The sequence below is a fragment of the Eumetopias jubatus genome, unplaced genomic scaffold, assembly GCF_037043125.1.
Source record: "Eumetopias jubatus isolate StellerSeaLion01/CBP00866 unplaced genomic scaffold, mEumJub1_p1.0 scaffold_12, whole genome shotgun sequence".
NCBI lineage: Eukaryota > Metazoa > Chordata > Mammalia > Carnivora > Otariidae > Eumetopias > Eumetopias jubatus.
Window position 1 is genome coordinate 47,177,245 of NW_028274818.1, and position 22,652 is coordinate 47,199,896.

At 41.4% G+C, this 22,652-nt stretch overlaps 1 pseudogene; it reads right to left on the minus strand.

The window, feature by feature from the left end:
- LOC114222851 (nuclear nucleic acid-binding protein C1D pseudogene) overlaps positions 1-22,448 on the minus strand; it is a 34,372-nt pseudogene extending 11,924 nt beyond the window's left edge.
- Between the last annotated feature and the right edge of the window lie 204 nt (positions 22,449-22,652).

Here is a 22,652-nt window from a genome sequence, read left to right on the forward strand (position 1 = left end):
CAATTTAAAGGATCCATCTGGCAATTGATGAGTAGGATCTATTAATAGTGACTCAAACCAATAAGCCCTTTAATGGCTTAACCAAAGATGCAAGAGGCATCCAGAGAGGGCACAGATGATGCAACCACCATGACCCAAAAGTTTACTCCTGAAATTAGTCTAAGAAAGCAAAAACCTTCGTTGCATGGGCAATAAGGATGGTGGAGTCTCCGGTCTCCAATCTCCCACAGAAATGTGACACACCTCTAGTCATAACCTACTAAGTTGTGACACCAGGCTGGCACTGCTGAAATGGGACTTTCTAGCACTGACAAACTATGGAGGTTGAGACAACAAAGGTACCTACGGGCTGCAACCTCTCACAACAGACACACCTGGGGGCTGGCACGAATGGACAGGGAGACTCAGAACCCTAGTCTATCCAGCTGGCCACCAGTGTGCACCCCAGTAAGTACACTCTCCAGATGGTGAAGACCAAAGAGCATCTTCTCACTGGTCACCAAGCCTAGCTCTTAGGACATAGAACAAGACAGAAGGAAAACCTCATTCAGCTTTTCTTTTGGCTAAGTTTTGGGTCTCTTGGAGCCACACTAACACCTAAAAAGGATGGGCCATGGGCTTGGGGGTTTTACAGTGTACCTTGTTGCATGGAAGTTTTTTTGAGGTTGGCATAACCTAGTGTCAGTTAAACTCATTCCATGACCAACTTATCCTAACACAGGAGTCTGAGTTAGGTGGTGAGTGCTCCAACAGCTTTAAAGTGCTTGATCCATGTCCCTGAATTTTGTGGCCTTGGCTTCCAAGATGTCCCTTTAGCAATAGCTTTTACCTCAGGTGCACATTAACCGATAGCAAAGTTTGCTTAAACAGACACTGATCTGAACAAGAACCATGAACTCACCAGTCTGTGAGGCTGGCTTGAGCAGCTGACTGATAGGGCCTATGCCTGTGGTAATTCCTCTTAATGACAAAAGACATAAAAGACATAGACAAAAGAAAACAAAAACCATCTCTGGGAAGAAACTCGAGAATAACCAAAGAGTACTCTACCAAATTTCTACCAAGAGTTACTAAGTTCCCTAAGTGTTTTCTCCTGCTAATCTAAATTAGAAAAAGACAGAAAGAATTTTTCTCACCATTCTTGCTCCATCGGACTATGCAGATAGAGGTTCCAGGGAACTGGTATAGTAAGAAATCTTCTGTGGGCTGTTCGTCAGATATCCCAAGGATCTCTCAGTTGCAGCAATGTCTGAGGTGAGCAGTGTCCAAGGAGTTCAAGTGTCCTGCCGACTACACCAACGTTGGGAAAGAAGAATTTCCTCTGCCTTTTAAGATCCTTCTGCTAGACCAAGAATCAAATTGACATGATGTAGATGAACAAGAGAAAATCAGATTTAATCTTGTACATATGAGGGATCCACTCAGACGTGAAAATCCAAAGACAGTCAGAAAAGGCTATATGGCATCCTAAAAACTAAGGATTCAGGGCTGAGATCTGAGAATACAAAGGGAGGAAGACCATTAGTAGGAAAGTGAAAAGGAGATATTTGGAAAACAAAGGCTGCCCTGTTATACAGATAAGTTTCTTAGGTAAAAAATAATCTGTTAATAGGTCTCTTTATGTTACTAGCAGGCAGTTGAAGGGGAGGTCAAGAGCTTTTTCCTGAATATGCTGGGTTTTGATTGTTTTTAACTCAAAATACTCTTCATGCCAAAGCGGCACATCTGGGAGCAGCCTGCTCGGGACCTTACAAAGCCAAGGATGTCCACCATTACCACTTCTAATTAGCATTATACTGGAGGCCTCAGTTGGTGCAGTAAGGTAAGAAAGAGAAATTAAAACCATATGTTATAGAAAGGAAGAAGTAAAATTGCTTTTATATACAGACAGCATAATGGTGTTGTGGGAGTACATAGAAAATCTTAAGGAATAATAATAGTAATAATAATAATAATAACCCTACTAAAACTAAGTTAATTGAGCATGAACACAAGATCCAATATTGTATACTATACAAAAACCAGTAGTATTTCTATATACTAGTAACAAATAATTTCATTCCCAATAGCGTGAGAAAACAAACTACTTAGGGATAAACTTAACAAAATAGGTGCAAGACCTATGTACTGCAAACTACAATCCTTGATGAATTGAGTTTAAGAAGACTTACCTAAATAGTGAGAATTACCCTAACTAATTAGAAGACTCAGTTTTGCTAAGATTTCAGTTCTACCAAAAATGATCCAGATTTCATGTAATTTCAGTAAAATTTCAGGAGGCTTTTAAGATAGAATTGACAAGTTTATTCTAAAAATTCATGTGAAAGTGCAAACAATTTAGTATAGCCAGAGTAATTTTAAAAAGCAGCATAAAGTTAGAGGAATTACACCACTTGATTTTTTTTAAAAGATTTTATTTATTTATTTGTCTGAGAGAGAGAGAGAGAGAGAGCGTAAGCAGGGGGAGTGGCAGAGAGAGGGAGAAGCAGGCTCCTTGGCCCAATGTGGGACTCATTCCCAGGACCCTGGGATCATGACCTGAGCCAAAGGCAGACGCTTAACCAACTAAGCCACCCGGGCATCCCACACCACTTGATTTTAAGGCTTACAGTAAAACTACAGTAATCAAGAACAAGGTGGTATGGGTGAGAGGATAGCCATCTAGATCAATGGAACAGAAGGCTTCCAGAAGTACACCCACACATACATGATCATTTCTCTTTCAGCAAAAATGCGACACATATTCAATAAGAAAGGAAAATTTTTTAACAAATGGTTCTGGATGTCTGTATGGAAAAAAACAACAATCAACCTTTATTTTACTCCTTATACAACAATTAACTCAAATAAATTCTAGACATAAATGTCAAAGTTATAACTGTGAAATGCAACAATTTCTATATTATTTAAGGATGCTAGACGCTATAGGAGATAAACTCTGACATCTCATAGACTTCATGAGTTTGTTTCTTGCTTTTGTAGAGGCTGATCTGCAGTAGGGGCAAGGGTTCTGCTCAACACAGTCATTCCCATCCCAAGTCTGTTGTGCCCTCATTCTTCAGTGTGTAGCATCGAGGACTCTCTGGGCACTGGCATTCTGCTCAATAATGGGGGAAGAATGGCATGGGACATTTCTGCCCACGTTGCACTACCAGAAACTGAGGCGTATGGCCACATGGGACTTCGAAGGTGTCTTAAAAATAAGTCTAACTGTAGATAAAAAGAGTTTAGCCATTCTCTATCAAATAATCTATTGGTCTGGCAGTAAATTAGATGTTTGTTATTCAGTGATGTTCCACCTAAAATGTAGCTATGTAGGATCATGCAGGAGCTAAAGCAAAGTTAGAAAAACGTTATCCTTGGATATTAAAGTCAGTGAGAATGAGAAGGATGATGAAAGAGTTTTGCTTCCTGCAGGAATGATTTGCAGATATACTGGCATGGTTTTCTAAATTCAAAATGAGATAATATATCATCAGAAAGATAAGAATGTGATATAGATTATGTAAAAGAAAATGTAACCTTAAGTGTATCGTAGTGCATCTCATGGTTTGATGATTGCTTTCAAAAGGAGATTAAAGAGTAAAAGGTAAAAATGTGTCAGGTTTTATTTTTATATAGTACTAAAAAAAAGGCAGTGAGAGGCTAACTATTTCTTGAGAATACGAGTGTTCCAATCACGTAGAAGAACATGTTTTCTATAGTTAAAAAGGAATGGTTCTCTGCACTTTATCATAATCTGGGGGCAATATTCTTCAGGTCCATTTTGCTGTAACTTTAGTCCCACTAGAATTCTGATTATTAATTTTCATAGATATTTGAACCATGATATACTGAGTCCTACTGTAAGCCAGTTGCTCTTCCATGGTCTTTGAACAAGGTGATTTATTTTTCCAACAACTCTGTTTTCCATTTCACTGATGAAGAAACTGAGTCATTCTGATGAAATGACTTGTACAACAGACTATTGGAAACTCAGCTGGCAAGTTGCAGAGCTGGATTTGAATGTGGGTTTATCTGATGCCAAACCCCTTGATCTCCGCTGATACACTCTCCTGCCTCTTTTGGGCAATAGATATTGCTATTGGAAAGGGGGAGCTCTGGAATAGTAGAAAGTTATTATCTTCAGTGTAAACAGATAGATTTACCCTCTAATTATATATCTTGTATGAGTCTTGGTGATTTTTGTGGTGTACTCTGTGGAAGGTTCAGGTGGAAAAAAGAAAATTAAAAACCACTGTATTATGCATTCGTAGTTGTTATGATTTATAATTGTTATTAATAGGATGCTTAAACATTTGCCAACTAATACTAGACATTACTCTTCATTATGAGTAAGGAACAATCCACAGATTGTTTGATTTTTACATTGTGTGCTCCCTAGATCTGACATTATGTCTAAAATCACCTGTTGCAAAGGTACTAGGTGTCAATCATTGATCTGGTCTTCAGTATCTTAAGGTGAAATAATTAATTCTATCAGGACCACAAAACACTAGGACAACTTTGAATGCAACATACAACATGTACATAAATCTATACTTGCTTTAGTTTTGATCATCTTTAGTATTTACTCAAAATACAAAATTTCTTATAACCCTAACAACAAACTCTCTCTTCTATCCTGATGCTTTCTTGGGGTTGTTCTTGCTGGACCAAGTATCAAAATTGGTAGCAGACAATTCTTCCTTAGCAAATTTCATTACTCCAATATTCTGAAATTTAATGGACAATATGGTCCATTAATGTTCTTTTAAACTATGACTAGTACTTATTCTTATGCTGTTTTTACAGAACTCTTATGGTATCTTATTCTGTTTGGATTTGAAAATTTGATCAGTGTTGTCTCCCTCTTGCTGTGAGATGTGACTATGTCTTGAACATTCTAGGAACTGCTTGAAAATAAACCCTGAATACGAGGGTTTGACATTTGTCTTACGATATCTTGTAAAATTGTTTGATATGCCAAGAAATATAAGCGGAAGGGTGAAGGTTGAGATATCAGTTAAGTAAATTATTGAAATTTCTGCTTTGTTTTATTTCTTCCATGTTACAGATTCAAATTTAAGATATCTATCTGTCTGATAGATCTGAAAACAAAGCCTGTTTATTCAACCTGTCTGCCACCAGTAGTCACTGAATTTCCTATTGCTCCGGACTCGTGGTCTAATAGGGCAACAGAAATACCGTCAAAGGAAATAACCGCAGTGCAGATTAAACCATTTTGCTAAAATGACCACTTTTAACCCTTTACTATTTTTATTCTGTTCTCTCTGCCGAGGGCTTGTGTAAGCAATATGTTTGTATTCCTCTTTTGTAAAGTACCTCACAGGTGGAAAAATTGTGGCACAAAATTATCCAGTCACACTTAATCATTTTTCAAAACCAATTTAGACTAGCTTGTATATCAAGGAAATTCAATTATTTATATGATTCCAGAGCAACCCGACATTAAAGAAAATACTGAACTGAGAAGCTTGCACACACAAATAACCTTGCCTCCACAGTGGAAATCCTACAAAATTCCAGAAACATGAGTTGATATTTTAGTAACTACAACAGTGTTATCAAACACAAACATACAAGGCGTTCTTTTCAAAAGTGAGTCTACAAACATTGGGATTTCCTACCTAAGGCTGTTTTCATTGGAGAGAGTTTTAGTAGGGTGAAAAGTTTAAACAGGAGGAAGCAATGCAGAATAGGGGTTTGAAATCTCAGAATCACATCCCCTGTTTTTCTTTTCTTACTGGGAGTGACTTATTTTATGACGTGGTGACTCATTTGGCCTCTTCATGCCTCAGTTTACAAACCAAACTTAAAAGGCAGTATTGCTATCATTTTGAATTATGCCCTTATTTATTTTTGAGATTCACCCCTGAAGAGTAAGTACTAAAAAGCCATATTAACTAGGATGTGGATTTGTTGTTGTCGACAAGTTCTACTTATAAGAAATCCTTAGAGGATTTCTCCACACATCTCTTCTGAAAAGTAAGTCTAGAGGCTGAGGTGAAAGAAAAAGAAATGGCCAGTTCTCAGGGACTGCTGACATTCCGGGATGTGGCCCTGAAATTCTCTCAGGAGTGGGGGATGCCTGAACCATCTTCAGTGGGGATTGTATGGGGATGTGATGTGAGAGCTTCAGAAACCTCTTCTTGGGTCTCGTTGTGTCAAAGCCAGACCTGATTATCTTTTTGGAGCAAAAGAAGGAGCCTTAGGATATATATGAAGAGAAAGGATATGAAGCACCCAGGGTCTTGCAGTCTCTAGGCTGAATCTGGTCACGTTCTTTGGAGAAGGAAACAGCCCTGGCACGTGGAGAGAAAGGGCTGTTTTGTGGTTGTTCTCCAGCTAAATGCTAGGAGCAAACTCAGAAAAGCTAGAATGGCTGAGTTCTTCTAGAGTGGGAGTTTTGAAGGGGACGTTAGCCACGCACCCGGGTGAAGTGATGACCATGTCTCTGTCAGGAGTTGAGATCACAAAGCCACAAACCACAAGGCTCCAAAAAGTGCTGAAGGAAGAAAACTGCCAACCAAGAATACTCTACCTAGCATGGTTGTCCTTCAAAATGGCAGGAGAGTTTCCTGGACAAGCAAAGGCTGAAGGCATTCATCAAGACTGGCCTTTTAAGAAATGGTAAAGGGACTTCAAGCTGAAATGAAAAGGATGCCTAATTAGATTTACACTTTCACATGTTTTCCTGTTACCAGTAAATGTAAACATATAGTGAAATTCACAATACTCGAATGTTGTGCTGGTGGTGGGTAATTCACATAACTCCAGCATGGAAGTTAGAAGTATTAAAAATAACTATAACTAAAATAATTTGCTAATGGGTACATAAGGTAAAAGTATATAAACTGTGACACCAAACACAAAACACAGGTGGGGGAGAGTAAATCTGTAAAGTTCTAGCATGCATTCAGAGCTGTTTTCTCAGCTTACAATAGATTAAATAAAACACCTTATATTGATTTTTTTTTTTAAAGAAATCTTTAGAAAAGGCAAAACTGTGAAGACAGGAGACACTTTAGTGGTCGCCTGGGGCTGGGGGTGTGAGTGGAGAGGTACTGCAAAAGGGAACGAGAACTTTCTGAGGGGATGGAAGTGTTCTCAGACGGTTCTGATAGCTCACTGTGCACCTGCATCAATGAGCTGAAAGCCACTGAATGCTACACCGACCATGGTATCTAAGTTTTACCTCAGTAAGAGATAAGTCCCTGGAGACTCCCACTTCCCTTGGAGTAAAGGCAAGAGCCTTCACTGTGGTGCCCAAGACCTGGTATGAGCTGGCCTCTCCCTGCCTCTCCGCTCTTACTTCTTTTCCCTCACTTCACCTACTCCAACCACATGGGCCACCAAGCTGCTCCTTTACCATAGCAGGCCCCTCCCACCTCAGGGCCCTCACACTGGCTGTTCCCTTAACTTCAAAACACTCTTCCCCTGTTTATCAGTGTGGCTCTCACACATCCTTCAGGTCCTTGTTCAGATATCACCTTCTCAGAGATGACTTCCTAGACCACCTTTCTAAATTGCAACTCTCCTACCCATTGGCCTTCACTTTTTCCTCCACTTTCTTTCTTTCCATGGCAGTCATTGCCATCTGACCCCCTATATAGTGTTTTTTATTCATCTTGTTCATTATTCATCCCTGATCTCCTCTCGCCCCACTGTACCCTTGCCTTCAATTAGAACAGAGCTCCAAGAGGGCAGGGCCTCTGTTTTTTCACAACTGTATCCCAGCCATAACACTGGGCCTACATGTAGGGGGAGGCCTCAACACACATTAGCTGAAGGAATGAAGGGCAGAGTGTGGCCTCATGTCTGAGCCCCTGGCTAATCTGGCTAATGAAGGAGCAAGCTGGCTGGGCAGGAGATTGGACCAAGCCTCCTGCTCTGTGCCAGGTCCCGTGAACAGGGGAGAGTGGTAGTGACTAACACACTGTTCTTGCTTTTGGACCCACACATCCAATCTCACATCCAATCCTTAGAAACATCTGTAAAGAGGCCCATGAGGGCTGAGAAACCACTGCGACCCTGACAGCTGGGTAGGGGCTGGAAGAAGCAAGACATCACAGCAGAACCTTACTGCTGGCATCCACCATCTGCATCAGGGAATTCCACAGCCTAATCTCTGTTTCAAGATCCATTCAGTCCACAAACACTGAGCTCTTGTTTTGCACTTGGCCCTGAGCTGGGTGGTGCTGGGAAACCAGTGTGATGAAGACTCTGCCCTCCTGGGGCTTCCAGCCTAGTGGGGAAGACAAACTGGTCCCCACATAGTGACAATCCCAAGTGTGCAGAGCTGGAACAGGGGAGTGGGCTACAGGAGCCCAAAGAGGGTACGTGGCCCAGTCTAAGAGGGTCTGAGAGGAGTTTCTGGGGGAGAGAATTCTGAGATCTGCAGCGCTAGTAAGGATCAACCAGGTTAAGAAGGGAGAAAAGTCTGTATGAGGAAAGAGATAGAAAGGCACGTTTCTGGAAACAAAAGAGGTTGAGTAGCTGATTCTCCTCTAGTCCAGTGGTTCTCCTGCAGGGATGATTTGTGCCCGCAGGGGATAGACATGTGGCAATGTCTGGAGACATTTTCGGTTGTCACCACTGGGGAGAGGTATGTGCGCTATTGACATCTCAGCGCATAGAGGCCAGGGAAACTGCCACACATCATATAGTATATAAGATGGCCCCCAACAATGGAGAATTATCCAACTCCAAAATTGAGAAATTTTAGTCTAGTCTGAAGAGTCTGTGCACTCAAGGCCTTGATCTGCTAAAGAATCCGTACTTTATCCTGAAGGCAAAGGGATGAGCTTGAAAGGTTTTAAGCAAAGATGGGTGTGTCTAAAGGCTCAGGGCCATCGGGTCAGCCTGACCCCTAGCCTATCTGACACCCCTCACACACCCCGCCCCAACACCAAAGACACTCAGTAGTCAACAGAAACTCCGGAGCGGGGAGTACCTCCTTTCAGCAAGACTGAGGCCTCCGAAGACATTTCTTGAGCTGCCTCCTGGCCAGGCCCAGGTTGGGGTGGTGAAAAGATTCAGATTGGGCATGTTGGTTCTATCACAACAATCTCATCCAAGTGTCCTCCCCAGGTGACATGATTTGCCCCTCCTCTGGGGTCCCTCAGTCATTGGCCACAGACTTTTGCCACCACCCCAGTCATCTAGGATTGTAACTCTGTTTACTGTCTCCTCTTCCACTCCACTGAAGGCAGAGACAAGGCTGGAGCCATCTTTGTGACCCACCCCAGGGTTGTCCCCCCAGCCAAGCCGTACGGTGACCACTGGAGAAATGAAACCCCGAAGAGAGAAAGAATGTGCCCAAAGTCTCACAAAGAGTCAGCTTTATCCTCCCCTCCCCTCCCCTCCCTCTTCTCCCCAGTAGTGCCTCCCATGTGGTAGTGACATCCCGGGGAACGGGTCCACAGTGCTTCTCTGTCCCTCCATTGATTCCCCAAATGCCTGAAGCATGATGACCAGAACCGCCTGGTGCGCTCCACAGCTTCAGCTTAACTGAGGAGGCAGGGGGTCAGAAGTCATCAGCACTGGACTAATTCCCCCAGAAGACTAGTTTATGCTAAAAGCATACCCATTCCAGTTTTGACCACTCTGAGTCAGCACTGTCTGGTAACTTCTACACAGGATAGACCTCCAGCCTAATGGGGGTGACCTTCTATAAGCACTTTGCTTTAGTCCTGCTGTTCCTTGACTTCATCCGTCAGCCTCCACAGCCCATGCCCTTAACCACTGACTTTCCCAGAGCCAGAAAACCCCCAGTTAATCATTGCCTACACCCCAGGCACTGCAAAGGAGACTTAAGAATGGTCTTGGAAACCGGAATCTCAGAGTTGAGAACCAGGACGCCTGGGCACAAGTGTGTGCCCCTCTGGAGCACTGTCTCCCAGGCTCAGCAAAGAGCCTGCTGGTCTCAGGCGCAAGCATGCAGGGGGCAGCATGAGCACCAAGGGCTGGCTGGCAGCACCGTCTGGCCTCCCAGGCCCCAGGATAAAAAGTCTCTCTGGACAAGGGACCCCAGGGCACTGGATTCCTCACAAGGGAGCAGGTTACATACCCTGGGAGGCCATGCCCTCTCATCCCCCCCCACCCCCAGCGGGGAAGAACCCTGCAGGCCCGCCTCTGTCTTTCCCAGAAGAACCCCTGACCAGAGCTGCCTTCTGGGCCTCCAGTGTCTTCCGGACCTTTCAATAGATTACTTTTAATGAATCTGAGACCCTCACTGTACCTTGAAACATCACAGTGTGGTGTGCATTGCCGTTCTAATTTTCCCAAATGTCTCAAAATCAGTAGAAAGCCCCATGTAAGGCTAACTCTCAGGATAATAACATGAAACATTAACTTGCTTGGTTGGACACCTTTCCATACTATCTACTAAAAACAATCCACATTAAAAATCAAGTTGTTTTGGGATGCCTGGGTGGCTCCGTGGGTTAAGAAGCTGCCTTTGGCTTAGGTCATGATCCCAAGTCCTGCATCAGGTTCCTTGCTTGGTGGGGAGCCTGCTTCTCCCTCTGCCTGCCGCTCCCCCTGCTCGTGCTCTCTCTCTCTCTCTGACAAATAAATGAATAAAATCTTTTAAAAAGGTAGTTTTATCATTACTAAATTTGTTCATTAAAAATGAACTCTAAACTTAAAAGTGACTCCCTGAGTAATAGATTTGACAATAGACAGCTTTTCAGAAGGTCCTAGCCAGTATCCCGGTCTAAAATATACCTTTCTCTTTGTTATTTACTATTAATAAAGCACCTGATAAATCATTCTCATTTGAACCCCACACTGCCCCACAAAAATTCAGAATAGACATCATTTTTCTCATTTGAAAAACCGAGAAATTGAGACTATGAAGAAAATGACATATGTTCAATCAAGTCATAAGGATGGAGCTAGAAGTGCAATCTAGTCTCCTCACCTTTAGGTGTTAATAAAATAAAATGGATAAGATCTTGAGGTCTGCAGTCAGGAGAAAATGGGATAAAATAGTGGCTGTGGCATTTACATGCTGGAGGCACTGGACAAGTTATGTAATCTCTTCATCAGTCATTTTCTTTATCTTTAAAATAGGGATAATGATTGTGTTCATGTCAGTATCAGCTGTCTAAGAATTAAATAATTACCTAAGTAAAGTACTTAATATAGTACCTGGCTTCTAATAAGCACTCAATAAATGTTTGCAAATGTAATCAGCCTTGTCTTTTCTACTCTGCGAGGGAGCCTCAGTAAAGAGGTAAAAGCATGGCTTTGGGATCAAACAGATGCTCCCTGATTTCTGTTGTATCACATGGCTTTTATAGGTGTTACTTACCTATAACCCCTTCTGGCCAGTTTTGTCATATGTAAGGCCTTAAGGAATATTCTGAAGATTAAAGTCCTGATCTACAGAAAGGCACGTTTAATAAATAAATGTTCAATTTCTTTTATTCCACCTTGAAACTTCTGCAGAAATATTTATTTACTAAGTACTTACTTCATACTATGCATTTTGCCCTTATGCTTACATAGGTCATCTTATTGAACAGTGTATCACCAGCACCTAGTACAGTGCCTGCCCTTAGTAGGCATCCAACAAATACGTGTTGAACTATGTATTTCACGTCATGGGAGACAGAATACTCTGCAGCTTAGGATGGCCAGAGAAGACTTCATGAAGGAGATAAGATTTAAGTGGATCTTGAATAGTATTTGGAAAAGATCGTCATCACGTAAGAACAGAGAATGATAGGTGACTTGCTCATGAGATGAGCAGCCCACAAAACCTAAACTTCAAATATGGGGAGGAATGATGATCCTTGTAGAAGTTCTATGGACAATATCTTTCTTTTCTTTTCTTTTTTAAGGTTTATTTATTTAAAGGGGGGGCTGAGGGGGAGAGGGAGAGAGAGAATCTTAAGCAGACTCCCCCCTGAGCACTGAGCCTAACATGGAGCGTGATCCTACAACCCTGAGACCATGACCTGAGCCGAAATCAAGAACCAGAAGCTCAACCAACTAAGCCCCAAGTGCCTGAGAGACAATATATTTCAAAGCTGACAAAGGAGACATTCAGCATTCCAAGGCAGGAGTGACACAAATGCTAGAAGGAGCACCGGGGCAAAGTGAGTGCAGCCTGGTAGTTTTGGAAACGGAAAAGACAAGTAAAAGATCTTTTCCATGTTTCGAAAGTAGTGGCAGAACAGTTCATTAGGCTGTGTTCACAATTCTGATATAATAAAATTTCATGAAATCAGTTTTTTTCCTCCATAGACTTTCCTTTGATTCTAACTTTTCTATTTGATTAGAATCATCCCATTAATAGTAATAAACACTCCACACTTACATAAAAAGGAGCTCTGGAAGCATTGCTATCTTGGAACTACAGGTTGCAACATTGTCGGGAGGTAAAGTTTTGTTTTAATAATACGAAAAGATGCCAAGGCATTGGTGCTTCCAGCTGAGATGGGGGGAAAACAGCTGCAGAAAGTTCATTGGGTTTTCTCTGCAAGGCACCCTTGACTCTGGGTGCAAAGTTACCTCGCTGCTAAAGGAAGGCTGTGCTAGGCAAGAGTTCAAAGTCCTAAGGACATGGCAACTGTATCACCAGAGGTTTTTGAGAGGTATACATAGGTACAGGTGTCTTGGTTTTGAAATTTCCTTCTTAGAGACAATCACTGATTTCTCTGTTGATTCTCATGCTTGAACTAGAACAGAATGAGATTGGAGATTCATGCTCCTTATTCCCTTTCTGAGTCTCCCACACACACCACTCCATCTGTATCTGTATCTGCTCTTTCTATAGCTTCAACAAACTTGGCTTTCACCTCAAAAAAAAAAAATAAATAAAAATAAAAATAAAAAAAACAGAATGAAGTGGATAAACAAAAGAAACAGAATGAGGTGGATCTGAGAACTTCAGATTACATTTTGACTCCTTACTTAAAATAACTTTACCTATTTGTAAGCTTGTTCACTTTTTTTAAAGATTTTATTTATTTGAGAGAGATAAAGAGAAAGATTGAGAGAACAAGTAGGGCAGAAGAAGAAGCAGACTCCCTGTGAAGCAGGGAGCATGGCATGGGACTCGATCCCATGACCCTGGGATCATGACCTGAGCTGAAGGCAGTCACTTAACCGACTGAGCCACCCAGGGGCTCTGCTAAACATCTTTGTAAAAACATCTCATTCCCATTCCCAGTGACCATGCTCTGGAGCTTGTCACCATGCAGAACTGCCATCCTTAAAATCTTCAGCTTAGTCATCCTACTCTCTGGCCATGTAGTTACACCCTCACCATCTGTCCTACGAAGTCCTGACAACTTGTAATTCCAGGGTCCTTTTCCTTTATCTTCACCTATCAGTTTTTTCAATAACTCACAGCGTTCCCCTCCAGCCATGATTCCATGGTTCACATTCTAACCTCTCCTCTGACCAATCATCTAGATCCCAATCTGTTGCCACCACTGCCTCATAAAAAACAAACAAACATAGAAGAATCCAGTGTTTCCAGCACTACACCAACAAAGTAAACTTCGACCCAGGGCCTCCCCAACTTCTCCCTTATTCTTAAAACACCAAAATACTTAGTCGTTAGGGAAAACATAGTCATCAGATAAAAGCTCTCTCCACATCTGTCTCTCAATCTAAAGATTCACCTGCTTCCAAACTCACTATTCTCTTATTTCTTCTCTTTTAAAAGAATCGGTGTCCCTCCTCCTAATCTCTGCCTGGGCTCTCTGCCTTTCTATCTCAGCCACTCTCTCAAGGACTTTACCTATTAATGAGCCCATCTCCCTCCTATATTCTTGAACCCACGTTCTTTCTCCTTTTCTCCTTCCCAGCAGCATTAAGCTTCCTTAAATCTCTCTTAAGAACAACAAAAGTGTCCCTCAACCCCACGTTGGCCTCCATCTACCATCATCTTCCTTTCCCATTAAGGACCCCTCTTCAAATGGGTTACCTACTCTCAGTTCACTGCTTCCCAACAGCCCCTCACTCTTCATACTTTTCTATATGATTTCTGCCTTTACAAGTCTATTATAATAGACTTGTTCCCACTAATGATTACAGTGATTTCTTAGAGTTAAATCCAATGGATCATTATTAGTCCTTGTAACTGTAGCACTTAACATCATTCTTCCGTTCCTTTCTCCCAGAATCTTTCTTTCCTTGGCCTCTGTGACACCACACTCCTCTGCTTTCTTTTGGTTCTTTCTCTATTTTTCCTTGCTAACCCCTTTTGCTCAGATTTTTCTTGCTACCTTGTCTTCCTTTGTCTATTCCTTAAATGTCAATGTCTCTATGGGCTTAATTTTTCATTCTCAGCCCTCTTCTGTTACACACACTCTTGCCAGTCAGTCTCATTAAGTTCCATGGTTCAACTTTCTACCCATAAGCTGTTGACTCCCAAATGTGTATTTCCATTCCAGTGGCTCTTCTGAGTAACAGATTGATACTTGCCATGTTGTTAGAATGTTGTTAGAATGAAATGAATTGATACAATTCTTGAGACAGTGGCAGGCATATAGATAAGATTATTAAAACTGTTTCATAAACATCAGCTATTCCTATTATCATCCACCTAATTGATTAAACCAAATGCCTGAAAGTCATCCTTGACCCTTACCTTTTGCCCTCCTTTGGTTATTTACTTAATTTCCAGGTTCTACAGTTTCTCCAACCCCTTAGCTTTTTTCCCAGGCCAGTAATCATAATTCCAGATTGTGACAATGTATTAACTAGTCTCCCTTGCTGCTTGGCTGACTTCCTTCCAATCTATTCTGTTACCCCAGCTAGAGTGGTTTTTCCAAAGATGTGAATTTCTTCACGTCAGTTCTATGCCTAAATCCATTCGATGGCTCCCCGAAATCTTTATAATGGTTTACAAGGCCCTTCGTGATCTTTCCATGCTCACCTTTATAGCCTCATTTTCCTCCCCCAACCAATTTTCACTCAGTGTGGTAGCCACACCCACTCTTTAAGGCAGCGCTTTCCAAGCAACTTTACTTCACAACACAGGCAAAATCATAATACGTGCATGACACGCCAGGATAAATCAACAAGTTTGCTTGTATTAAAGAACAAAAACTCACCTGAGTAAATTTTAAGATCTAATTGGCTTTATTAAGCAATTCATGAATCAGGCGGTATTTCATCTAGCAAGTAGAGGGGAGCTCTGAGGAGTTGTAAAAATGGAAGGTTTTTGTAGGAAAGAGGTTGGGGCAAGAAAGTTATTAGCCAAAAAAGCAAGGTCACCTTCCCATAGGGGGAAGGACAGGGGATCTTATTAGGTGGATTACCTCTTCTTCCTTTGGGGAACAGAGAGGGCCCCTAAGACTGATTACTTTATTGGTGATCAGAAAATTCCTGACTTGACTAGTTAAGACATATCTCTGGGGGAGCTTGACAGGCAGTTAGGTTAGGTATTAAGCCCTGGTTTGGTGACTTGGCCTACGAATGCCATTTTGGGCCTGTGGTTTTCTTTTTAACATTGTGTCTAGGGGCAATTGACCTGGGATCGCACCTAGACCCCTCCCCAACCAAGAATCGGGAAATCAAGATTCAAATATGTCGATAACTCTTTCGCATCATGGCAGTGTAACTAGGGCACATTAGCTTGAAAACTCCGTCTAATATAACCAGATGTTCTCTATTACCAATTACCACACCGGTACCATGATCTCTACTGCCCATTTCTACAGTCACCATAACGTCTACCAAAGCTCCTCTAAAATGCAAACCAATCCTTCACATCCCAGTTTATAGATCACTTACTCTTGAAGACTTCATGTAATTACTCTTCATGTCCAGGTCAGATGATTTTCTTCTGTGTTCCAAAGCTTGTAACTCCCCTTTTGTAGCTTACATAAAATATGCTCCCGGGAAACATTCTGCATATATTGATAATACAATAATAGATAAATGCCCAGGCTCTAGTGGGAGCATAGAAAAACTGCAGAGAGCTTATAAGAATCCAGTGTTAACGTAAAGTTAACTTTCAGTCATGCCTAAATATTCTGACCAGTGTTGTCACTTCCTGTATTTAATTAGGGAGATTCTTCATTAACATACTTAAACACTTTTTACATAGTAAACCACCTTCCTTTTTAGCTAATGCAATTGACTACCTTAGGTACCAGTATAAACTAGCAAGATAATTGTTTTCCTTTAATAAGAAGGAAGATGTAGCTCTGGGTATGTGTGGCTTTTGGCAGCAGCACCAGAGTAAATCTAATTAAATGGTAGATATTTACATATGCAGGTTCATTTTGGGGAATCTTTAAATACTCTCAAGCATCAGAATCTCCACATATAAATAGAAATCCCACTAAACCTTCCAGAAACAATGTGTATTAAATGCATGATTAATTTGCCCTTTTGGATTCTTGACTCAAGCCTATTTCCAACTGTGTGAATAACTGAGAATTAACGTGATATTTTAGCATCTCTATTCTTGGAAATAACAATGGTTCCACTAATTCCACAGTGTTTATTAAAGATAAGCTCAGTTTGTTTCACATTTAATATCCTGTCAACTTCTTTGGGACTGATTATATATACACAAACATAAATTAATCCCTGTTCTTCCTTTAAGCTAATTTACCTGATTTTTAAGCAAAACTTTTTCATAAGAAGAACATAACAGATATGAGAAAAGTGGTTAGGAGTTTTGGGGTTTTCTACTAACACAAATCAAAACCATATCATTAACTGACCTACTCATTACACAAATAATGCAAAAGGAAATTTAGGAAAATTTATTAGGTAAGAAATTAAAGCCAGCTGACTAGTTAACAAAGTAGCTTTGAACCCTATTATTATGTTTGTTTGTTATCCTTAAAAGAAGAGGGGATTGACCACATGACATTTTGAGTTTCTCCCGAAATTGTATTCTTGCTGTTCATCTCCCTTTAGCAACCTTTTCCATCCACCTATTCTCCAGTCCACTATACTTGCCTCCTTTTTGATGTTTTCTCCCTTAGTTGCTAACACATTCAGAGAACCAGTCATCAAGTAAAAACAGTATCCCTTGGCTCCACTTCCTTCTCTGGCCACCAGTCCATTTCCCTGTTTCTCCTCAGCCAATCTTATTGAAATGCCAACATTTCCTTTCCTTGTCTATTTCTTCAACTTCTCTTTACTCTTCCACATTGAAGTCTGCCTTCCACTTACCTTTCCGTGGAAACTATGTTCAGTGATGTAACTGATAACCTTTTATTCGTATCTCAACCCTCTGTGTGCTCTCAGCAGTACTTGATATTACTGACAACATTTCTTCTCCTTTGCTCTTTCAAGAATTTTTTTTTTTAATTTATTTGAGGGAGAGAACAAGCACGAGCAGGGGGAGGGGCAGAGGGAGAAGCAGACTCCCCGCTGAGCAGGGAGCCAGATGCGGGGCTTGATCCCAGGACACTGGGACCATGACCTGAGCCGAAGACAGATGCTTAACCAACGGAGCCACCTAGGTGCCCTTCAGCTTCACTCTTTTGCTCATGAAATGGTAAAACCAAAGCAGCGCATCTGGGTTCAGGCGCAGCCAAGGACAGTGGGATAAACAGCTGCTGGGGCCAGACGGCACATTTGAGGGGACCGAGGATGGCAGGGTGGCCTGTGGTGGGTGCAGCTGTGGCAAAGCCGCAGCCCTCGTCTTTCTCCAACTGATCTCAAGTTCCCAAAGAGAGCTGAGAAAAAAGAAAGAAGGAGAACTTGCCAGAGCGGAAGGAATTGAGAAAACTGAGCACCCAAGTGTGATTTGTGGGTCATTCTCTGTTTTATTTGTAAGATGAGACTGCGAGCCCAGGGTCCATTCAGGCATCTATAGAAAGCTGCCGGGCTGCAGTAGAAGCTCCCACGGTAGCCGTCACAAAATCATGAGAATCATCTAGAAGTTATACTACCCTGTGGCTGAAAACATCTATCATCTTATGGGCTCCAGAAGCAGTAATGAAACTAGATCCACGAAGAGCCTGCAAAAGATGGAAAGAGTATGAAGACTGCCGCCAATTGTCAGGTATCCACAATTGACCTTTATCTTGTTTGGCCTCTTTTCAAGAGAACTCTTACCGCCCCCCACCCCCCGGCCCCAGTCTACCTGGTGTTCCCTATCTTAATGTTGCAATAGTATATAGTTGCTTTCCCTCCAGGATGATATCATTCATAAATAGCTTGGGCATATACATATTTTCTTATTTTATTTCATTTTATTTTAATTCCAATATAGTTAATGCAGTGTTATATTCGTTACAGGTGTACAATATAGCTGTTCACTTCCCTACAACACCCAGGTGCTCATCATAAGTGTACTCCTTAATCCCCATCACCTGTTTCACCCCCTCCCCCCCACCCCATGCTCCCCTCTGGTGACCATCAGTTTGTTCCCTATAGTTAAGAACCCGCATCTTGGTTTGTCTCTCTCTCTCTTTTTTTCCCTTTGCTCATTTGTTTTATTTCTTAAGTTCCACATATGGTAAGCCCACAATGCCCTTGGTATAGAGTCCAATTCTGGACCCAGGCCACTAGGGTTCAAATCCCAGCTCTACCTTTTATTGTCTGTGTGTCCTTGGGCAAGTTACTCAAATTCTCTGTGCTTCAGTTTCCTCATCTGTTTAAAATTAGGAACATAGAGGGGAGCTTGGGTGGCTCAGTCAGTTGAGCATCTGACTCTTGATCTCTGGGTTGTGAGTTCAAGCCACACGTTGGGCTCCATGCTTGAGCCTACTTAAAAATAAATAAAATCGAGACCATGGGATTGTTGTGTAGAATAAATAAGCTAATGCTTAGAGAATGCTAGTAGAGATGTGAAATAAAAATTGCTCCCTGTTAGGGGAGGCTCTCAAGAGTTTTTCCAGCATTGAATACTCTGCATAGTTAAGCCTGACTAATTTTGTTGTTTTCTTCATAGTTGGCAAGTTGATATGTGTGCATTTAAAGAAATGTTTCCAAATAAACTTATCATTTTTATTGTTGGAATTTATTAAATTAAAGTTATTAAGCTTACTCTAAGCAAAGAGAAGCAGAAGAAAACCACTTAATGATTAAACTAGCATTGCATGTGTATCTACTCACCCACTCATTAGGAGACCAGTCTTTGCTTCTAGCAACTGACATTTTCCTCTTCTTGACACTGATATTTTGGTTTTTGGAGTATTGGATACATGTAGGTTCCTACATCCCAGTTCATTCAAACGGCTCCAGATCTGGTGATTTTGTTGCTCCACAAGCTCCTCCAATGTGCCCGGTAGGTGAACAGGTCTCTGTTGCCTTGAGGGATTAAACATAGATAGATACATAATAGATGATAGATAGATAGATGATAGATTTTCAGCTCTGTTATTGAAGTAAGCTATTTATGACATTTAAATGCACCTCCCCTTCCCCCTTTCCCACATAGCTTTCCAACCTAATATAAAGTTAAAATTTTATTTGATCCAATGTTACATTTATTTGGAGTACTGGAATCTTATAGAACATGTCTATTTATGTACAAATGCTACATTGGGGATAGTGAGCCTTATGGAGATTTAGTTCAATATAAATTACATTTTCAGCATGTAAATTACTTTTTTTAAAGATTTTATTTATTTACTTGAGAGAGAGAGAGAGAGAGAGAGACAGCACGAGCAGGGGGAGGGGCAGAGGGAGAAGCAGACTCTGCCGAGGTGGGGAACCCAATGTGGGGCTCCAGCCCTTGACTGTGCGATCATGACCTGAGCCAAAGGCACACACTTAACCAACTGAGCCACCAGGCACCCCTGTAAATTACTTTTGAAACAAAGTCTCTTCTATTCTTCTTCTTCCCTCTTTTCCCTCCCTTATCCCTTCCCTGCTTCTCTCCTCCTCCACTCCAGTCACACTGGCCTCCTTTCTATTCCTAGAATACACCAGACATGCCCCCTTAGATGTCAGTTTGGCTAACTCCCTCAGCTCTTACATCTTCACTCAGATCTTTATGATTAAGTTTACTTGAGATTACCCCAAGGATCACTTTTTAGATCATGCTCCCCCCAGCATCACACTCTAGATCTCCCTTATCCCACTCCGTTCTATACTTTTTTCCCCATAGCAAATTATCTTCTAACATACTAAAATATATATATCTGTGGTTATTGTGTATCTTTCCTCACTCAAATCCAAGCTTCAGAACAGCAAGGATCTTTGTCTGTTTGCTCACTGCTGGGTCCCAAGCCACAAGAACAGTGCCTGGCACATAGTAACCATTCAAAATACTTGTGGCATAAATCAGTAGAAAAAAGCTCGTAAAGAGCAGGTAGCATCCTGTTAGTCTCAGCTCATAAAATGTCTGTCTGCATGTTCACAAATGAATTGTACGAAATTACTGTGCTTTCTTGTATAGTATTAAAGTAGGTACATGTATCATTAATTTTTTTTTTCTATTCTAAAAGAAGTGTCATTTCAGATCAGGGAAGCTTAAATCTGTCACAGTACTGTTGCCTTTTTAAAAAGTAGATACAGGGCACCTGGGTGGCTCAGTTGGTTAAGCGACTGCCTTTGGCTCAGGTCATGATCCTGGAGTCCCAGGATCGAGTCCTGCATTGGGTTCCCTGCTTGGCAGGGAGTCTGCTTCTCCCTCTGACCCTCCCCTCTCTCATGTGTGCTCTCTCTCTCTCTCTCTCATTCTCTCTCTCAAATAAATAAATAAAATCTTTAAAAAATAAATAAAATAAATTAAAAAAAATAAAAAGTAGATACACAGAGGAACTTTCATCAAATCTATTACATTCTTAGTTATAAAGATAAAATAGATACTTTCAAAAGTAAAAAATTATATTTATAAACCCGGTGAAAGCTTTGTGAAGTCTTTTTTTTTTTTTTTTAAAGAATGTTAGGGGTGGAGTCTGGTATTTCTTGTGCCACTTAATTTCTTGGCAACTTGCTCTAACTTTGCACCTCTTTTATAATGTCTTTCGGCTTTCTGGGCCTCTCTCAGCAGAGCTGAAACCCTATAAACGTTTAATGTCATCCTTCTTGCAGGCAAGGAGTGTTGATGAATTGGACTACTGGTCCCCAACTCAGCAGCAAGTTACCCTTTCCACTGGTGTTCCTCTCGCCCCTTGAGGCCCGTACTCCCTCATAGGCTTTGACATACTTTCGGTGAGCTGGCCCCACTGTATTTCCCAATTCTGACATCTTCCTGAGTATGGAAATCACTTTGTGGCCAAGAATCTTCTTTGTTCTTTCCACTTCTCCCTGACCTGGTGCATTTCGTCTGAATCTCACAAAATAAATACAGTGCAGGGCACCTGGGTGGCTCAGTTGGTTAAGAGACTGCCTTCGGCTCAGGTCATGATCCTGGAGTCCTGGGATCGAGTCCCACATCAGGCTCCCTGCTCGGCGGGGAGTCTGCTTCTCCCTCTGACCCTCTTCCCTCTCGTGCTTTCTATCTCTCATTCTCTCTCTCTCTGAAATAAATAAATAAAATTAAATAAATACATACATACATACATACATACATACATACAGTGCATCAGTCTCCCTCCCTGAACTTCCAGATTGAGTCACCCTGTGGATATCCAGCTCTGTCAGATATGGAAATTACAGTCTTTTCTCCCATAATTAATGCTGTATTCTGTCCTCCTCATGCTTCCCTTTCAATTGCCTCTGATTTTTTTCTTGCCATATATTTCAGTATTATTTTCTGTCTGTGTAGGTGGACTTCCTACCTGCTGCCTGCCTCTCTGGTATGTGGGCAGAACTGCAGTTCTCAGCCATTCCAAGAATGCTCCATCCTGTTACAGTTATCCATCTTATAGCTGGCCACATTGCAAGATATGAGTCATATTGTATTTAAAAAGTCAGAAGAGACTAGATAATTTTCAGTCTTTCTCTGTTTCATCAGTGTTTATTATGTGAATGTGTAAAAATCAGCAGCCAAGCATGGCATGGACTTCTTTATTGTAATGCACAGAGGCTTCTAGCAGCTGCTAAGCCAAGTGTAAGCATGAACCAGGGACACAAGTACCATTGCCCCGATTTGAGTGATACACAGAGTCAAACAGCTTCCATCCACAAGGTTTCTCTTCTTTGAAAACCCTTCATTATATTATTCAATATCAGTAGAAGCTATAGGCATTGGAAAATTATTTTTGTAATACATGGAAATTTGAACTAAACATATCTAGGAGAAGCCAAGAATTTTGGGCAGCACATTGGAAAAAGAGAAAGGAGGTACTTCCTCTTTGAAGAACCACGGCGATGGAAATGTCTCTGTCTTGGGAGCTGATTCTGCTCTCCCAATGTCCAGGGCAAAAATTCTCTTTGGGCCCACTGTTGACTGGCTGATCCCACCCCTTGGTCTTCTGTGTGATCTCTTCTTGCTGTATGTGTGCTGCTGTGGCCAGTCCCTGCACTAAGTACAGGCAGAGTTTCTGGGAATCATCTGGGAGTGCAGTGAAGACCTCATCTGACATGTGAGAGGTGTGAATGAGGTGATCCATCGTCATTTCCACTTATGATGATCTCTGACTTAACACACATGTGCGAGTTCATCTAAGGCCCATGATACGTGCTTTCTTTAAAGCTTCTCAGTGTGTTTTAGAACACAACACTTTAATATATATTTTATAACTGCCTTATGAATCCAAAACTATCTTACTTACATTACAATCTCATAGGAGAATTGCTGCAAAACATATAACCAAAAATAG